The 20,441-nt window shown below is 39.4% G+C and overlaps 1 protein-coding gene across 5 annotated transcripts in view; it reads right to left on the reverse strand.

Moving 5' to 3' along the window:
• Positions 1–20,441, reverse strand: part of CBFA2T2 (CBFA2/RUNX1 partner transcriptional co-repressor 2) — a 160,525-nt gene that overhangs the window by 79,431 nt on the left and 60,653 nt on the right. Inside the window, exon 1 of one of the 5 annotated variants that reach the window (XM_059133525.1) lies at positions 18,486–18,810. The exons of the other annotated variants lie outside the window; for them this stretch is intronic. The gene's annotated coding sequence lies outside the window, so the exon portion shown is untranslated. Of the gene's footprint in view, positions 1–18,485; positions 18,811–20,441 lie in introns of those variants that run through there. 5 annotated transcript variants of the gene reach the window in all.

Consider the following 20,441-nt stretch of genomic DNA (forward strand, 5'->3'; position numbering starts at 1 on the left):
GTACCATCGTGATTAACATTTTACTCAGCCAGAAAATAAGGCTCAGGTAAGTTAAATTGCATTCAAGGTCATATAGTTAAGAAGGTGGGACAGCTCTGTTGGGCTTCAGAGCCTTTAATTATATAGCAAAATAAATTACACTGAATGATGCTGAAAGAGCAAATTACTACAGGATTAGGACTCAGTCATGTTTGTATGTTGTGACCAAGGATTTAATAAAAGAAAAGAAATGGACATTGATCTTAGTGCAGAGACTTCATTATTTCTCTACAGTTTCTTTCTTCACAAATATGTGAAGGTAAATGTAGAGTCTGCAGGTGAAGAGAGCCCAGGGGAAGTTAGAACACCGAAAAGTAGAAGCTATTACCTAGGAACCCATTACGTCCTCAACTGACAATCAGAGAGGCTTCTGACAAAGCAGGCCCACTCCATCAAATGAAAGGCCTTGAAGAGTAAGAAAAATTAAACCATCATTTTTAAAATGTTGACTTCATATCAAGATCATCCTTTTCTTCCCAGTACACATTCTCAAAATTAATTACCTAGGGGCGCCGGGGTGGCTCAGTGGGTTAAAGCTTCTGCCTTTGATTCAGGTCATGATCCCAGAGTCCTGGGATCAGGCCTCGAGTCAGGCTCTCTGCTAGGTGGGGAGCCTGCTTCCCCAACCCCTCTCTCTGCCTGCCTCTCTGCCTACTTATGATCTGTCTATCAAATAAATACATAAAATCTTTAAAAAAAAATTAATTATCTAAAGAATGTTCTTTCCTTCAGTATTTCCAAAATCCCTATTTCCGAAAGAAAAGGGGATAAATACGACGTACAGGCACAAATACAAAGGTTCAATAGCCATCACTGCTCATAAAAACTACTATTTTAACAATGCCACCCTAAAACAGAACCAGGTATTTCTACTGTGTTTTCCAAGGGAAGCTGCAGGATGGAAACAGGTCAAAACCAGCTAGAAAATAAGATCTCTTTGGCAAACATTTTAGTGACGCAATTAGCACCTACTCAATTCATCTGTTAAGATAGCTGAATCTTATTTTGGCATTAAACTAAAATTGATATGGGGGAAGACGCAATCAACATGGCCATAAGTGAACCGGGAAAAGTACCAACTCTGGGATCTTATGAACAACTTCACCCAATACAGAATGTAAGTCCTAGAGGTTGGGAATGATTTATCTTGCGTTCTTCTTCCAAACCCTGTGCTTCCTCAGCAAGTTAGGACCAGAAATGCGAATATGCTGCAGCAAAAGGCTACAGCTGCACCTTGCAGATGTCAGGCTGTTAGCTCTGTGATCAGCAAGCATACTGCCTGCGTTGCGGACTCCCTCCTGGTCACTGTCCCATCAGTCAGCACTATGGCTGTGCCCAGAGAACTGGGAGAGGTTCTTCCTATTAGCACCATTTGGAATCAAGCAAAGGAAAAATAAATTATCTGGGAACTGATAGCCATCACAGAAATTTCTCTTCAAGATTTTACATTCTTGTCTCTTAAAGACCAAGCCTGGGAAGAAAAAATGCTGATATGATGACAACGTCTCAGTTTTCTCCTCCGCAGAAATAAAAATACTACCACCTGGTTTTTATTTCCCCATCCCTGGAGGGCTATAATGAAGATAAAAAGCTTTGAAAATTAAAAGCACAATGCAAATATAAGGCTATTAATATAGTGCGGACTGAATCCAAACAACATAAATGGAAGGTAGATGGGCGCTTTGGCAGGGCAAACAACCACATCTGCCATCACAGCAAATTTCTAAGTTCCAATATCTACTTATATATTAAGAGAACTCCAATAGAAATTAAACAGGCACAGAGCCCACAGAACAGACTGCTTCCTCTCCACAATCTGCCTGACTTCCTTGACTCAGTCACTTTGGAAACTTTTACTTTAAGGCCCAACTCAAACCTCACCTCATTAGCCTACCCAGAGACTCCTCAATTGCACTGACAGAATTAAACTTTCCCACATCTGCCCTGTAACCACCTGCACAATGTCATTGGTCATACTGTACCGCCATTTGTTTGTGCCTCTTTCCACTAACTCATGGAGTTCCTAGAGCTCTTCCCTTTTATAACCATAGGAACTACCTAGCATATGAGATACACAGTGCAGCCTGTAACATTTTTTCCAATTCCAGTTAACTAAAATGCAATACAGAAAGGTTTCTATACCTTTTCTATTAAAGCAGAACTTCCCACGCTGTATGCCAAGAACCAATGAAGAGGTATGAATGACAGGGTGTACTGACATACTGAGTTCCTCAACCTGGGATGACCAATCAGAACTTAACCCATTTCCGTGTGCTAGAATGCGAAAACGTTGGAAAGCACTATATAAATGTGCAGTAAAGATTTATTTATTTATTTTTAATATTAAACTAATAGAGAAGTAGGGTTAAACACTACACAATTGGTGACATCAATTGAGGCATTCAGAAATAATGTGACTAGAGTCTCTTCAACAAATGGTGCTGGGAAAATTGGATAGCAAAATGCAAAGAATGAAACTGAACCACTTTTTCACCATACACAAAAATAAACTCAAAATGGATTAAAGACCTAAATGTGAGTCCTAGAAGAAAGCACAGGCAGTAACTTTTCTTTTCCTTCTTTTTTTTTTTTTTTTTAAGATCTTATTTATTTATTTGACAGACAGAGACCACAAGTAGGCAGAGAGGCAGGCAAAGAGAGGAGGGTAGGGAGAAGCAGGCTCCCCACTGAGCAGAGAGCCCAATGTGGGGCTCAATCCCAGGACCCTGAGATGATGACCTGAGCCAAATGCAGAGGCTTCAACTCACTGAGCCACCCAGGCGCCCCAGCAGTAACTTTTCTTTTTTTTTTTTTTTAAGATTTTATTTATTTATTTGACAGAGAGAGATCACAAGTAGGCAGAGAGGCAGGCAGAGAGAGGAGGAAGCAGGCTCCCTGCTGAGCAGAGAGCCCGACACGGGGCTCGATCCCAGGACCCTGGGATCATGACCTGAGCCCAAGGCAGCGGCTTTAACCCACTGAGCCACCCAGGTGCCGCCCCAGCAGTAACTTTTCTGACACTGGCCATAACATCTTTCTAGGTAAGTCTCCTGAGGTAAAGGAAACAACAGCAAAGTAACATATTGGGACTACATCAAAATAAAAAGCTAACAACCAACAAAACTAAAATACAACCTAAGGAATGGAAGAAGATGTTGGTAAATGACGTTTCGATAAAAGGTTAATATCCAAAATATGTAAAGATGGGGCACCTGGCTGGTCAGTTGGTAGAATATGAGACTGCTGATCTTGGGGCAGTGAGTTCAAGCCTCATGATGAATATAGAGAGTACTTAAAAACAAAACAAAATAAAAATGGGTGCCTGGGTGGCTCAGTCAGTTAAGTGTCTGGCTCCGGCTCAGATCATGATCTTAAGAGTGCTGGGATGGGGCACCTGGGTGGCTCAGTGGGTTAAAGCCTCTGCCTTTGGCTCAGGTCATGATCCCAGGGTCCTGGGATCAAGCCCCACATTGGGCTCTCTGCTCAGTGGCGAGCCTGCTTCCTCCTCTCTCTCTGGCTGCCTCTCTGCCTACTTGTGGTCTTTGTCTGTCAAATAAATAAAATCTATTTTTAAAAAAAGGGGGTGGTCCTGGGATCGAGTCCACATTGGGCTCCCCACTCAGCAGGGAGCCTGCTTCTCCCTCCACCCTATCCCTCTCTCAAATAAATAAAATCTTTCCAAAAAAATAAAACGAAAATTTATTAAAGAACTCAACATAAAAAGCCCCAAATAGGGGCGCCTGGGTGGCTCAGTGGGTTAAGCCACTGCCTTCGGCTCAGGTCATGATCTCAGGGTCCTGGGATCGAGTCCCGTATCGGGCTCCCTGCTCAGCGGGGAGCCTGCTTCCTCCTCTCTCTCTCTGCCTGCCTCTCCGTCTACTTGTGATCTCTGTCAAATAAATAAATAAAATCTTTTTTTTTTTTTAAGATTTTATTTATTTATATTTGACAGAGAGAGAGATCACAAGCATGCAGGGAGGAAGGCAGAGAGAAGAGAAAGCAGGCTATACGCAGAGCAGAGAGCCCGACACGGGGCTCAATCCCAGGACCCTGAGATCATGACCCGAGCCGAAGGCAGAGGCTTTAACCCACTGAGCCAACCAGGTGCCCCAATCAATAAAATCTTAAAAAAAAAAAAAAAAAAGAAAAGAAAAGAAAAGAAAAAAGCCCCAAATAATCCAATTCAAAATGGGCAGAAGACATGAAGAGACATCTCTCCAACGAAGACATACAAATAGCCAACAGATACATGAAAAGATGCTCATCATCCGGGAAATGCAAATCAAAACTGCATGTGGTATCACCTCACGCAGCTCAGAATGGCTAAAATTAAAAACAGGGGAAACAATAAATGTTCGTGAGGATGTCGAGAAATAAGAATCCTCATGCACTGTTGGTATGAATGCCAACTGGTGCAGCCACTGTGGAAGACAGTATAGCAGTTCCTCAAAAAATTAAAAAATAGAACTACCCTATAATCCAGTAATCACATTACTGGGTATTTACCCAAAGAATATGAAAACACTAAGGGAATGTAGCGATGAAAGGGATATATGCACCTCTGTGTTTATTGCAGCATCATTTACAATACCCAAATTGTGGAAGCAGTCCAAGTGTCCATCAACAGATTAACAGATAAAGAAGACATGTGCACACATGCGTGCAGGTGATGGAATATTATTTGGCCATAAAAAAAGGAATGACATCTTGCCATTTGCAACATGGACGATCTACGGAGTGCCATGCTAAGTGAAATAAGCCAGTCAGAGAAAGACAAATACCATATGATTTCACTCACATGTGGAATTTAAGAAACAAAACAAATGAACAAAGTGGGGGGGGGGGCAAACCCTAAAACAGACTTTAGCTATAGAGAACAAACAGATGGTTACCAGAGAGGAGATGGGGGAGTGGTGGTGAAATAGGTAAAGGGTATTAAGGTACACTTATCTTGAGAAACACTGAGTAATATATGGAGTTATAGAATCACTATACTGCACACCTGAAACAAACATAACACTGTATGTTAACTACACAGAAATTAGAATTTTTTAAATACCTGAAATAAAGAATATGATTAGAATAATTGTTTCACATACTGTTCACTAGAAAAATAAATGCTTCAGAACACTGGCATCAGGTAAAGCATCATATCCTGAAAGAGAAAAATAACACAGACGCCTTGCATAGCAGTCTGTGTAAACACCATATGGTTTGCTAATTTAATCAAAAAGAACCCCAGAATTTACTTTTTCATCCTGCAGATTAAAGACATGAAAATAAAGTTGCTAGAAATATTTCAGAAATTATTTTGCCACCCCCAATTGTCTAATAAAATACATATAGCACCCCAGCTTGTTCATCCTTTTTAAACACCCCCCCCCAAGCACAAAAACCCTTTAGAGGACACATTAAAACCAACAACTCATCAGCTCAGTCTTTTCATTTTCATTTGTATTTTAAAGCCAATTGTAACTTTGCATCACACCCTCCCTCCCAATCCAGTTCAAACCCTCTGGCCCTCTTGATTCAACCTACAAGACAAAATTCTGACTGTCACTATATCTTGCCTAGATTATTCATCTCAAAATGGTCTCCCTGACTCTTAAGACTGCCCCTACAAAAATTCACCTTTTGCCCAGAAGCCTCCATCCCCAAAATACCAATCAAGTCATATCTCTCTGATTAAAAAAACAAAAACAAAGATAACAAATTCTGAGTTGTCAATGCTCCTGAGTATAGCATAGAATATGCTGTATAACCAAGACACCAACTACCTTTCTAAGCTTATGATCCTCTACTCTGACCTCGTATTTTATAGGAACTCTTCTCTTAATCTTTGCCAGGCTAACTTTTATTCATACCTGAACAGCTGACCCGGCTAGCACTTCTTCAGTGCATACCCTTTCCCGATTCTCTAGGCTAGGAAAAAAGACTCTTCTAAGTAGGTGTTCTCTAACCAGATGATGAGAACAAAGTAAAAACACAGGTTTTACTTCTTGGTTTAGCTAAAAAGTTAGCATAAGACTGAGTGGCAATAGCTTCATTTCACTTAGGATCCTTCTTCAAATTCCTTGGCTCTTGATCCTCTGCTGGTTTTAAGGGCTTTTTAAACCTTTTATCATATGTCACCTCAAAATCTATCTGATACAAGTAAAAAAAAAAAAAAACCAAAAAAAAACCTTGCAAATTATTTGTAGAGAAGAACAGATTTTCATTATTAAAGTCCTCTACTACATATGAATGTTTCAAATGTACCTTTCCATGCCTCACTGAGAGCTATTCTTTAAACCTTACTCCAAATTCTTTAGCCATTCATTTGTTATTTCCTCCCTATGCTCAAAAAGATATAAGCAACATCACAGGTAGAGTCAAGATTGTACCCCACAAGGAACTATCATCCCCAACCTTCATCATAATATGTACTCAAAAGGTGTGTCAGATGAAGTGCTGAAGGTTTTAAACCCATTCTCTTTTGCATGCTCAAAATCACCACCTTTTTTATTTTTATAAATTTTTGTTCTTTTTTTAAGATTTTTTTTTTTTTTAAAGATTTTATTTATTTATTTTACAGAGAGAAATCACAAGTAGATGGAGAGGCAGGCAGAGAGAGAGAGAGAGGGAAGCAGGCTCCCTGCTGAGCAGAGAGCCCGATGCGGGGCTCGATCCCAGGACCCTGAGATCATGACCTGAGCCGAAGGCAGCGGCTTAACCCACTGAGCCACCCAGGCGTCCCTTTTTTTAAGATTTTATTCATTTATTTGAGAGAGAGAATGAGAGAATGAGAAGAGGGAGGGTCAGAGGGAGAAGATGCCAAACTCGATCCCAGGACTCCAGGATCATTATCTGAGCCCAAGGCAGTCACTTCACCAACTGAACCACCCAGGCGCCCAACCACCTTTTTAGGTGAGACCATCCTCACCCTTTCTATACTTTCCTCAACTTAACCTGGATTTAAGCCCTTCCTTCTCTCATTAGCATTCCTCATTTTTAAAAAAGATTTTATTTATTTGAGAGAGAGAATGTACATGCAGGGGAGAGAAAGAGGGAGAAGCAGACTCCCCAATGAGCAGGGTGCCCGACTTGGGGCTCGATCCCAGGACCCTTGGATCATGAACTAAGCCCAAGGCAGACACCCAACCAACTGAGCCACCCAGGTGCCCCAGCATTTCTCTCTTTTTTTTTTTTAAGAGAGATCACAGGTCAGCAGACAGGCAGGCAGAGAGAGAGGAAGGGAAGCATGCTCCCTGCTAAGCAGAGAGCCCCTTCGATCCCAGGACCCTGGGATCATGACCTGAGCAAAAGGCAGAGGCTTTAACCCACTGGGCCATCCAGGTGCCCCACATTTCTCATTTTTGTAAACATACCAAGCATTTAAAATATATATAAAACATATATATTGTAGACTACTTATATATCACTTATTAATCATCTACTGTCTGTCTCCCCCAAAGTGAGCACTTAGTAGTATTTAAGTAAATGGATGAATAACAATGATGGCAGATGTGCTCTAATTATTTAAAAGTACTCCCTCCCTCAAATATTCAATTCATCAGCATGTTCTGAAAACTCAACCTACCACCAAAACATACCAAAATCATCTATCTTCCACTACCAAAAACCTAATCCAAACTTACCATTTCTTACTTCTGGTTTTTTTGTTTTAAGCCATGCCACTTATAATTCTTTCTCTATACCAAAGAAGAGTGATCTTCATAAAATATAAATGAGGTCATGTTACTTCCCCTTCAATGGATACCCAAGACTCTAATAGAATAAAATCCAAATTCCTCATGCTGGCTTACAAATGTCTACAGGAGCGGTCTCCAGTTTTCTTCTCTGTCCTCTTTTCTTCACGCTCTACACTGTATCTCAACTGGCCATTATTCTAGGCACTGATACCAAGCTCATTACCACCGTAAGACCTCTGCATGGCTTTTCTCTGTCTGGAATATTCTTTCATCTGCTATCCCCAAGCTAACTTGTTTACTGTCAGTCAGACAACAGGTCAGTTTACTTCTTCCAGCAGGCCTAAACTCATCATTCACTATCAGTACTCTCTTTTTTTGTTAATGGTATTTATTGCTCAGTACTCATTTCCTTTATCTCAAATTCAGAAATATTCCTAAAAACAAAAACAAAAAAACTCAAACTTTCACTAACAGTATGAAGAACTCCCTTGATACCATTTGCCTAAATTCACCTAATTCACCTAAATTCACTAATCACCTGACCTATTTGTTTTCACTATCTAGCTACTATCTAACCATCCGCTCATTCTACCTACCTACCTACCTACCTACCTATTTTTTTGTGTGTTAAACTGCTTGAGAGTAGGCACTAACAACATCATCATACCCTCTACCCTTAAAATATTTCAGGGTGTAATTGCTAAGAGCTAGAATACTCACTTGTAAAGCCACAGTATAATACCAAAATAACTGACATTAACAACACAGCACTATCTAATCTGCAGACCTTACTCTAAAATCGAAATGGAAAAACAAAAACTGAGGGGTGTCTGAGGATCAGGACAAGGTGGAATAGTTGGTCACTTTATTACATAAAGAAATACTACTCAGCCATAAAAACAAACTATTGATACAAGAAGTAACATGGACGAATCTTAAATGCATTATGCTAAGTGAAAGAAACCAGATATAGAAGGCCACATACAATTCCATTTATACAACATTCTGGTAAAGGCAAAACATACAAGGACAGAGAACAGATTTAAGTGTCTGCCAGAGGTTACAGGGGAGTTACTGGAAGGGACTGAGAACAAAGGGGCACAAGTGATTTTTTTTTTAATATTTTATTTATTTATTTGACAGAGAGAGATCACAGGTAGGCAGGGGTGGGGAGGGTGTGTGTAGAGGGGAAGCAGGCTCCCTGCTGAGCAGGGAGCCCCATGCTGGGCTTGATCCCAGGACCCTGGGATCATGACCTGAGCTGAAGGCAGAGGCTTTAACCCACTGAGCCACCTAGGCGCCCCACAAGTGAATTTTCTGAGGGTGATGGAAACATTCTTTACCTTGACTTTGGTAATGGCTAAGTTATTATCCACACTGTCAGAATTCATAAAGCGATACACTTTTTAAAAGAATGAATTTTACTGCATGTAAGTAACATCTCAATTAACCCTTTAAAAAGTCACTAAGGAGATCAAGAATATAATGAGAGAACTGGACATGGGTTTCTTTAAAGCATATTTGTAAAAGAGTTAAAGACACAATGAACATTTTGAAGCACCTATCAGACAGAGTTTAAAAGCAGAGCACTAGAAGATAGAGCTGGAAAAAAAAAAATCACCTAGAATGCAGTACACAGAGACATAAGGTAAGAAATACTGAAGACAGGAAACAGAACAATATAAAAAGATCCAACAGGGACGCCTGGGTGGCTCAGTTGGTTGGATGACTGCCTTCGGCTCAGGTCATGATCCCGGAGTCCCGGGATCGAGTCCCGCATTGGGCTCCCAGTTCCATGGGGAGTCTGCTTCTCCCTCTGACCTTCTCCTCGCTCATGCTCTCTCTCACTGTCTCTCTCTCTCAAATAAATAAATAAATAAATAAATGAAAATAAAAATAAAAGATCCAACATTTAGGGTCCCTGGGTGGCTCAGTGGGTTAAGCCACTGCCTTCGGCTCAGGTCATGATCTCAGGGTCCTGGGATCGAGTTCCGCATTGGGCTCTCTGCTCGGCAGAGGTCCTGCTTCCTCCTCTCCCTCTGCCTGCCTCTCTGCCTACTTGTGATCTCTCTCTGTCAAGTAAATAAAATCTTTAAAAAAATAAAAAAATAAAAAAGATCCAACATTTAACTAGCAAAATTCTAGAAGGAGATAAAAGAGCAAATGAGAGTAGAGAAGGATGACACTATTCAAAGAGATCACAGATAAGAATTTTCCAGAATGAAGACCTGAATCCTCAGATTAAAGGAGTACACTAAGTCCTGAGTACCACAAATAAATCCACAACTTACCTCACCATAGTACAACTGCAGAATACCAAAGCCAAAGAAGACAATCTTACAAATAACCACAGAGAGGGGCACCTGGGTGGCTCAGTGGGTTAAAGCCTCTGCCTTTGGCTCAGGTCATGATCTCAGGGTTCTGGGATCGAGCCCCGCATGGGGCTCTCTGCTCAGCATGGAGCCTGCTTCCTCCTCTCTCTGCCTACTTGTGATCTCTGTCTGTCAAACAAATAAATAAAATCTTAAAAAAAAAAAAAAAAAAAAAAAAACACCAAAGAGAAAAAATATAACCCAACAAAGGAACAAAAACCAACCTGACTGGAAGCAGACTTTACACCTCCAGAACAACACAAATCACCACTAAAGTGCTGATGGAAAATAACTGTCAGTGTTTACCCTTTAACCTCCACTAACCATCATTCAAATGAAAGTGAAATATATTTTCAGACCAAAAAAAAAAAAGAGAGAGAGAGAGGGAGAGAGAACTGACCATTCCAATCTGTTTCTCTAAGATTAAAGATTAAAGCAGTCTGGCAATAAAGAAAATTAACCTAAAAGAAAAATTATAATAAACATGGAATAATAGGAGATAATTTGATAATAAACCTAAATTAATGTTAGCTATAAAAATAATAACAATAATTATTCTCTTAACTAGGGTTGAGTATAAAACAAAGTGAAAATCAAATCCTAGACAGTGTTAATATGCTAAGAAGCTGATGAATCATGAAGTGTTCTAAGATCGCTGTAAAAAAAATGAGTATGTTAACTAACATTTTAGACTTTAAGTACTCTATATATATTAAAATTTTAGAATAACCATCAAAATAATGGAAACAGAATAGCCAAACAAAAAGAAATATAGAAAACATTTTTCAATTAAAAGGAAAATAAAAAACCTAAAGTGATACCAATGAGTCTAAATATAGCAGTAACCCACTGAACATAAACAAACTACTTATCAAGTAAAAGAATATTTCTAGGGGCGCCTGGGTGGCTCAGTGGGTTGAGCCGCTGCCTTCGGCTCGGGTCATGATCTCAGGGTCCTGGGATCGAGTCCCGCATCGGGCTCTCTGCTCAGCAGGGAGCCTGCTTCCTCCTCTCTCTCTGCCTGCCTCTCTGCCTACTTGTGATCTCTCTCTGTCAAATAAATAAATAAAATCTTTAAAAAAAAAGAATATTTCTAGACTGAATTCAAGCAAAATCCAAGTATTTGATATTCATAAGACTCATGTCTAAACCCTAGCAATGCTGAAAGGTTACAAAAGAATGATGAAAAAAGGCAAATGGAGTAGCAAGTATTAGTATCAAAATATATTGAAGCTTATTGAAAATAAGCTTCAGGTGCCTGGATGGTTAGTCTTAAGAGTCTACCTTCGGCTTAGGTCGTGATCCTGGTTATCAAGTCCCACATCAGGCTCCCCTCTATGCAGGAAGCCCACTTCTCCCTCTCCCATTCCCCCTGCTTGTGTTCCCTCTTCCACTGTGTCTCTGTCAAATACATAAAATCCTTTAAAAAAAAAAAAAGTTTTAAAAAACCTCATCCACTATTCATTTGTCCAGTTAAGTGTATATACTGATTTGTATAGGCAAAATGTGAGAAAATAGAATAAAGTGGCACAGTAAAAAGAAACAAACTGAAAAGCTGAAGGACCTTCAAATACTTGTATTGAAGTGTTTGAAATGGACTCCAGAAAACAAAATTCCCAAGATAAGTCAATGGTTCTCCTACCCCTCCTCCAGACACACTGTTCAAAGAAACAGTTTCCTGGGTTAGTAAGACAGAGTAAATACTTTAATTTTATTCACTTTCCAAAATAAAGATAGAAAACATTTTTTTTTTATATTTTATTTATTTATTTGACAGAGATCACAAGTAGGCAGAGAGAGGCAGGCAGAGAGAGGAGGAAGCAGGCTCCCTGCTGAGCAGAGAGCCTGATTTGGGGCTCGATCCTAGGACCCTGGGTTCATGCCTGAGCTGAAGGCAGAGGCTTTAACCCACTGAGCCACCCAGGCGCCCAGAAAACAACATTTCTGTATCATTTACCAAATCTGCCATCTTCCTCCTATTTTAGACATTACCGAAGAGCAGGGCCAGGATGGGAAGATGGAAATGAGGTACCTACCACCCAAAATTTAAGTGCAGAGCCAACTTGTGGGTGAGGCCACAAATTTTTTGCTGAGGTACCTCATTTGCGTCACTCCAGTTCCAGCTCTGTTGAAGAATCTCTACTATTAATGTTCTTTGGGCAATCAAAGCACACATGACTATTTGCCATGCTTATTTGGGGCAACAGAAGTGTTTCACTTTTGAAAACGCAGTTCCCATTCAAAAACTAAAAGAGCTACTGTCGGCTTCTTCATGGCTTTAGACCCAGGAATGGTATGCACAACTCATCACATTAAAAGCATGAAAAGAAAATCAGTCTCATACTGGACTTCACACTCCTTTTCCTTTAAAAGAATAAAAGAACCATACTTCTCTTCAGTCAGGCCACTAAAGGAAAACCCCATTCTTCATACACAATAAAGACAAAAACTTTTAAGAACACCTGCACATAGGGCGCATGGGTGGCTCAGTGGGTTAAAGCCTCTGCCTTCGGCTCAGGTCATGATCCCAGGGTCCTGGGATCGAGCTCCAAATCAGGCTCTCTGCTCAGCAGGGAGCCTGCTTCCTCCCCTCCTCTCTCTCTCTGCCTACCTCTCTGCCTACTTGTGATCTCTGTCAAATAAACAAAAAGGTATCTTAAAAAAAAAAACAACACATGCACACACCTCAAGACAATAATATCTGGTGCATTATCATGCGCACAATCAGTCCAGGCATTTACTAGCTCCAAACTTCCAAAAGAAGGTACTTACTCTGGTGACAGGAGACTTTCAAATCTCAACTCTCCCCTCTCCTGACCTCTTTAAATATCCATCATTTCCACCGCTTAAATGAAGCAGCAAATTTAAAAGCTCATAGAAGACTGTACACATCCTAACCTGTTCTAAATGCAATCACAGCACTTTAATTGGAGGCTTGCCTTCATAGGAGCTGTTAGGTTAAATGCTGGCTGCCAGGGTCTCTTTAAATTCTAAGACCTTTTAAAACTCCAAATTCCAGAAGATAGAGAAAAAGAAAAAAGAAAGAAGAAAAAAGGAAGGAAGGGAAGGGAGGGAGCAAAGAAGCAAGGAAGGAAAGAGAAAGAGGAGGAGGAGAAGGAACAAAAAGGCATTTTCCCAAGGGAAATGGCCTTAAATTCTGTAATAACTTATGATGTAAGTACCACATAGCTAAGTTAAAACACTGAAGCTGTTGCTTTAAATTCCAGAATTGTTAAAAACCTTAATTTGAAAAGTTATAAACTCAAGATGTTACTTAAAGACTATGTTGCACAGTTTAACACTGAGCAGTCAAAAGATCTTAGTCAATTACCTCCCCCGTGATTTTCTGGGCTATTTACTTGTAAAGGCTACCAGTAACAGATTCCATCCATTGATGGGAGTAGTGACTTTGTCAAGGTCACAAGCAGGAGCCAAGAATTTTGAATTAGGATTTTAAGCCTGGTAACCTGGTTGAGATTACAGTCTTGATCTAGACCAATAACCAAAAGAGAACACTTAAATCTGTTTATGGATGAAGGAAGAAAGAAGTCTAGGACACCCAATTCCTCACTACGGTATTTACCCTAATAAATAAACGGGGACAACCATTTGTGCAAACACACAAGTCAAAGAACAAAATGCAAAATTAAAGGATTTAACTAATTCTAATTGCTTGCAGTTTTCCCACAAAACATATTATAATTTTCAACTAGGCCCCTTTCCTAACATACTGCCCACCCCAATTAAATTTAACAAACTGAAAAGCAAATGGCCAGTATTTCTGTGTCCCCACCCCCACCTTAGGAGCTTACTGGGCATGGTCTGCTTGAATGTTATGGGTGTGGTATGAAATATTTAAACCTACGACTAAATTTTTCCATAGAAGCCCATCCAAAGTCTAAAAAGCTTTACCACTCAGAAACAGATTCATCTCCAGACATTTAAAAAGATCTACTATTCCACTTATGACACTCTGGTCTTTTTACATTTAATATTTAGGTAGGAGGTGAGGGTGTAATTAGTTTTGCTTGTAAAACGTTCATCACAGTTGTAGTGCCAACTGAGCTATACAGCCTATTGGGGGTCTAATAGATTTCAGAGTATTATAGTTTGAGTAATAGAGGTGGGGGTTGTGGTGGAAATCAATAAATGGCTACTACTTCTTTGCACAGACCCATATGGAAGTAATCAAGCGCAAGGGTGGCAGCTGGGGCCAATAACAGTCACCTGCAGTTGAGGGACATGGGGGTTTCAGATGGGTTTTTAATGCTAATTTCCTACAGAAACAATGAGCTAGAAAGAGCAGAGTAACAGACGAGGCCGGATGAAGAGAGACCAGCCAGAACAATGGCTGCACCTGGTGCTGGGAGCAGAGGGACAGAGCCGGCACGCGCCCGCCGGCAGCAGAGGGCACATCTGTCACCCTCCAAGTGGCCCATCCCCCAGCTCTTCCAGCAGGGTAAGTAATGCAAGGTCCCTAAACATTAACAGCTTGCCACACAGCAACAGGTTTGAGTTTTTAAGGCTGCTGCATTCTCTACACGCACCCTTCTCCCATGACTAAGAATTAGTTAAGGAAACGGGGTTGGTTCCCTGTCAGTTTGGAGACTTCCTGAAAATACACAAGAAACACATTTTAACTAAGTCTGTTGGCTTACTGGACTTTGATGTTTAAGGAGGACTAAGAAAAATCATATGGAAAGATAAATCTTATTTAGTATTCGTGCAGGTAGCATCATGCTTGTTACTTTCTAATTTAATTCTTAGAACCCACAATAACATCTATTTTTACTCCCATTTTACAAGTGAGCAAACTGGGGCTTAGAGGCGAAGGTTAAGTCAGCTCAAGGTTACTAATGCCAAAGTCTATACATAATCTTTTCACTGCCTTTCCTCACTATCACAGCCAAATGAAAATACATATTCTATTTACTTGAGAACTCCAGCTATGAGAAGCAACTACACACACACATACATATACATTCTATACAGAATTGTACCTTGCTAGGTATCCCTAACAAGCTGCTGAGGATTGAATGGTAACAGGATTTCCACTAGCTGTTGCTTTAAACAAAGCACAAAGAGTTTCTTTTGCAGGTTTAGGCATGCTTTAGGAAAGTAAATCCATATGCGTTTTAAGTTTCCCAGCGTAAATGTGACGCCACCTAAGTCTTAAAAGTTAAACACTGTTTGGAAAGCCCATCAACCAGAGAGATTATAAAAGCCATGGTGGGTTATTTTTTTCCTAAATAGAGTCATCACTAATTCCTGTACTTACTGATTTGAACTTGGAGGGAAAATTAACCTACAGAGACCATAGTAGAAACCTTTTAAATAAGATCTTGATGCTTAAAGAAGGGGTGGGGGAATCAATCACTCTCTCTCTATCTCGGAAGCACACAGTTACTCTTGGATTTGGAAAGATAACAGCAGCCAGGCATAATCGAAAGCACTGTAGAAATTAACACTGTGTAGCTATGCATTTGACAAAGACTGGTTTAAGGCACTGCAGTCTAATGAAAACTGAACCTTTCCATCCACCCAACCATGCTTCTTTGGACAAGGAGTCTAAATCCTTCTGTCCTAAGTTCTGCTCAAAGACTGTGCCTCATAAAGGTGCAATCATAATTGCCTGAGTTGGCAGTAATTTCCAGGACCTACCCACTTTTGTGCATTCATTTACATTTTATCTCCTCTTTGTGACTTTTGTATACCTTACTATATCATCACAAACAACCAGCCATCAAAAATGTTTGCAAAATGAAATGTCCTGAAAGTGCAGAAGATAATTCCAGTCTAAGTTCAATCACCAACTAGGAAAATTAAACTCTAGGCCAAGCAGACCTTTTACCACTCCACTACCCTTCCCTCAATTTTCCTTATCTATAAAATAATTTATTTCATTAGGTTGTCCTTAAGATCTTGTTCAATCCTAACATCTTTCATAGGTCTCCAATGGGGTCTTATGAGCATTTCTAGCACACGTGGACTTAAAATAACCTTCAATGAACTGATCCAACCAATCTTTCAGATTCACTTGAATTCTTCGAGCTATATATACAAGATGTTTATTCAAACTCATCGTCCTTCCCCGATATTCCAAAGACGTAATTTAAGTATCATTATCCTCATCTCCAGTTTACTGACATTGTTGTATTATGTAATTTCAGTCCAAAATGGCCCCTTGATATGAAAAAATCCTTGGTTGGGTCACTCCTGGAAACCAGTTTAGGTTTCCGGGGCACGGGGCTGGCTCAGTCAGTAGAGCATGAGACTCTTGATCGCAGAGTTGTGAATTTGAGCCCCACACTGGGAGTGGAGCCTACTTAGAAAGAAAGGAAGGAAAAAAGAAAGAAAGATTCTTCTTTGCATAGCAGTAAAACTCACAATGCTTTCAGTCTTCATGAAATACTATGATTTTCTTTTGTATTCAACTCAAAGATTACCTTGTTTAATATCTTAGTAACAAACTAGTCTCCTGAACTGTGTGGTTCTACTACGACTTCTAATCAACCACCTTTACTTGCAGTCAGTGGATCGATCTTCACATATTAAAACAGTATCATTTACTATTTTTTAATGCTTCTTGAAACTCTTGCATCAAAAGTGTTCCTAGTATGGACATACAGTATATGCAAATCTCTAAGGCCTTCACAGTGGACACAGTCTACCCTATACTCTACTCAACCTAGGAACTTATCTCCCAGGGTGCAATTAGTGCTTGTTCACTGAAGGAGTATCATGTAAATTCCATACCCCTTCTCAAATATTCAGACAAGTCCCTAAGGATGCTAGCTAACTGTTCCCCTACCAAAACAGAAACTCAAAGGAAAACCTCCCCAACCCCCCCAAACAAACAAATAAACAAAACCCCAGAAACTCCAAAGTTCACACTGCATCATTTAGCCCATCTGGTAAAATAGAATTCTTTTAAAATGTCTTCCCCCTCCTTAAGAAATCTGACTGCAACATTGAAAGAAAAACTGAATTACCCAACTGATGTAAGTGAAGGTTGAAGAACTTTAAGAAACAAATATATTTTAAATTCCTATTTGAAAACTAGTAGTTTTCAAAAATAACAAAAAAATTTAAACAATGTAACAAAGTAGTATAATTCAGTATCTCACTCTACTATACCAGGCTATACCAGGCTCATTTACATTACAATACTTAAAATGCTTTCCAAATCATTTATAATCATAGCAAGGCTTAACAAAGAAAGCATGTAACATTTATAATAGATACAGATATCTGGGAGGTAGGTACAGTGAGAGGAAGGTTCTAGAAAAGATCCATTTTTAGCTTGAGAGTTAAGAATGCAAACAGTTTATGGGGCACCTGGCTGGCTCAGTAGGTGGACTGTCCAACTTTTGATCTGGGGTTTTGAGTTCAACCACACGTTGTATGTGGAGATTACTTAAAAAATAAGATCTTTTTAAAAATGCAAAGGGTTTCAGAACCAATTACAACAAAATAATAAACATCCAGAAACTTCTGAAACTAACTTGAATGCCTTCTACGTCCCAGACAAATTTTCCCAATAATGACAACAGGCAGGAATTGCACAAAATAAAAACTCAAGAAGTAGCTTGCTTGAAATCAGAAAACCAGTGAAAAATGGCTGTATAACATGCATAACTCCCAAACCCATGCTTCTCCCTTAGGTATCTGGATTTGGAGGCCTGAAGATATGAATACAATGAACAGGAATAGCAAAGAAGCTAAATTATACTCCACAAATAACAAGGACTATAATACAGTAGCTATGTACCCACAAATTTATTTTATGACAAAACTACTACAAACTCACAATTCAAGTCATGTTTGTAATGTTATTTGTTTACTTTGTATATAGGAAGTAAACAGAAGAAGGGGTAAAATGTAATGAAGAAAAAAAGAGCTGACTATATTAAAATTAAAAGATAGTGTTAGTTTTACTGTAATTCACTTTTGGTTTTAATTTACCTGAATACACTGAAATAAAATCTGACAATAAGGAAGAGTATTCTATGAGCCATCTTTTTAACACTGCCTATTTGTAGCATGCATACTAAGGGAGAAAAAAATTTCCCTCAAAATATCATCGACTCTATGCGGAATACCTTACAACAGTATTTGTGAGACTACTTCCCTAGCCACAGAATTCATGTTAAATCTCATTCAAGTTTCTATTCAAAAAAGCATGGCATTCAAATATAAAGGTGGCAACTAAAAAATGATACAGAAATATGAACAAAATGAAGCATCAAATCAACAAAGAGTAGCTAAGGCTAAACTCACATCAAATGTAAAGAAATTCATATGACCATAATCTGAAATAAAAAGCTTTGAAAGGCAGACAACTGCCCACTTTAGCCCCAAAACTAAATTAAAATGTACTTACCTCAAATGCCCAGATTATAACAATCCAGATACTTAATATACCAAATTTATTCAAAATAAATATAAAAAGGCTCTTCTTTTCCTCCTCCTAATCTTCAAAGCCCAATCTGAGACCAGCCTTCCTCCTTCTTTCATTAGCTGGACATGTGTCAGCTCTCTCACATCTGCGATTTCTCACTGACTAGAGCTGCCTGTCCCATTCCAGGGAAACACAGATGGATCCCAGATGGGAAGGTCCTGCCAAACAGACCAGCTCTTCACCTTGCCAGAATCCCCAGATACAGTCAGTCTCTCTGTCTCTCTCTTTTTCTTCCTCCCTACTGCTCCCTCTCCCTCCACTACCCTTCCAACCCTCCCTGTTACTAGGGCTCTTTGCCAGCTGATGTCACTAAGTACACACCTCCCAGTGGCTCCTGGCCAATCTGACATTAACTTGTTAAATACGTGTAATTTGTTTATGGCTGACAATAACAGCAAGGATATTGTGCAAAACCTATCTGTGCAAGTCCCTAGTGAAATAACATGTAGAGACACACATAGATACACAGACTCATATTTTTGGGAACATTCAAATGCTTAGCAATTACTATTTAAAGTCCTACATATTGTCTGGTTTCTATTGTTTAATAGCTTCTGCTCTCTGAGCCCATTTTAAATCCTACTTATGACAAATTCCTTAAAATGAATTATTAAAACTCTGCTTTAAACATGCAATTGGATAAAAAATGTAAAGTTGCAAATTAATCTGGGGAATATAAACAGGAATGTATGTAAATGATTCACACAAGCTGCCTCTCAGATCCAGACTTGGTAGCACTGCAAAACTGGCACGTGATTAAAATAAGACAATGCAGGCAACATGGTTCTGATGCTGTAAAGATTATAAATGAAAGATGGGGACACAATGCAAAAATTATAAAACAAGGCAAATATGAATGTGAGAAATAATAATATTTCACATTAAAGAAACTGCTAATGCAAGTTTCAACAATGAAGAGGCAAAACTTAAAAAAAAACATTTTTAAAAAATATAACAATGAGAACCCAGAGAGAAGGACTGAACTGTTCAAGGTCAGTTTTAATTACTTATGCCTTCAAAAACCTAGCATTTAAGAGCTGCTCAATTTCTAGTGAATGAACATTCATCAGTGAAAACTGGTACTATACTAGTTACAACAATAGTTGCCATTGGGGTATAAACTGGGTGAAGGGTCCACTGGGGTGTGTGTGTGTGTGTGTGTGTGTGTGTAAGTAAGTAACTTCCTAGGGATCCACACTTTAAAATAAAAAGGTTTTGGGATGGGGGGAACTTGGTTGATTCCTGGTGTCACATTATATGCACACATATCCTGCACTAAAAATCTCCATGAACACAGATAGGAATGAAAGATCCTCCATATACATGATCAAACAGGTGTGGCTATAATTCTCTAATCCTCAATCTCCTATCATACTCTGGGGATCTAGAATCTGTAAACAATTTTTCTGTCATGGCAATTTTTGGTAAACAGAAGAAAAAGTGTTTCTGTCAAGAACTTATTGGCTAGGTTTTGGGTCTTTAGTTCATCCCAGTGGTTGTGGGAGTAACAGTAACAGCAGTGGGCTGAATGGTTACCAATAGTGCTAAGTGTCAGAAACTGTTCTGTCAGACTCTTCACAAAGACTCTGTATTACAGGGCCTTTAAGGTAGTAAGTATCATTATCTTAAAATGTCAGCTAAAGAAACTTTAACAAAGAGTTAAATAACTTAGTTAACCCCCCAAACTAGGAAGTGTTAGCCAGGTAGTCTGGATCCAAAGCCAGAGCAATATACTCTATTGTCTAGTAGGAAAATGAATCAAAGGATGGTACTGGCTATCCTGGATCACTGGTTCTGGGAGAAACCAGCCATCATGTCATAAAGACACTTATGCAGCCCCAAGAAGAGGTCTGTATGATAAGTCACTGAAATCTCTTG

The sequence above is a fragment of the Mustela lutreola genome, chromosome 9 (assembly GCF_030435805.1).
Source record: "Mustela lutreola isolate mMusLut2 chromosome 9, mMusLut2.pri, whole genome shotgun sequence".
NCBI lineage: Eukaryota > Metazoa > Chordata > Mammalia > Carnivora > Mustelidae > Mustela > Mustela lutreola.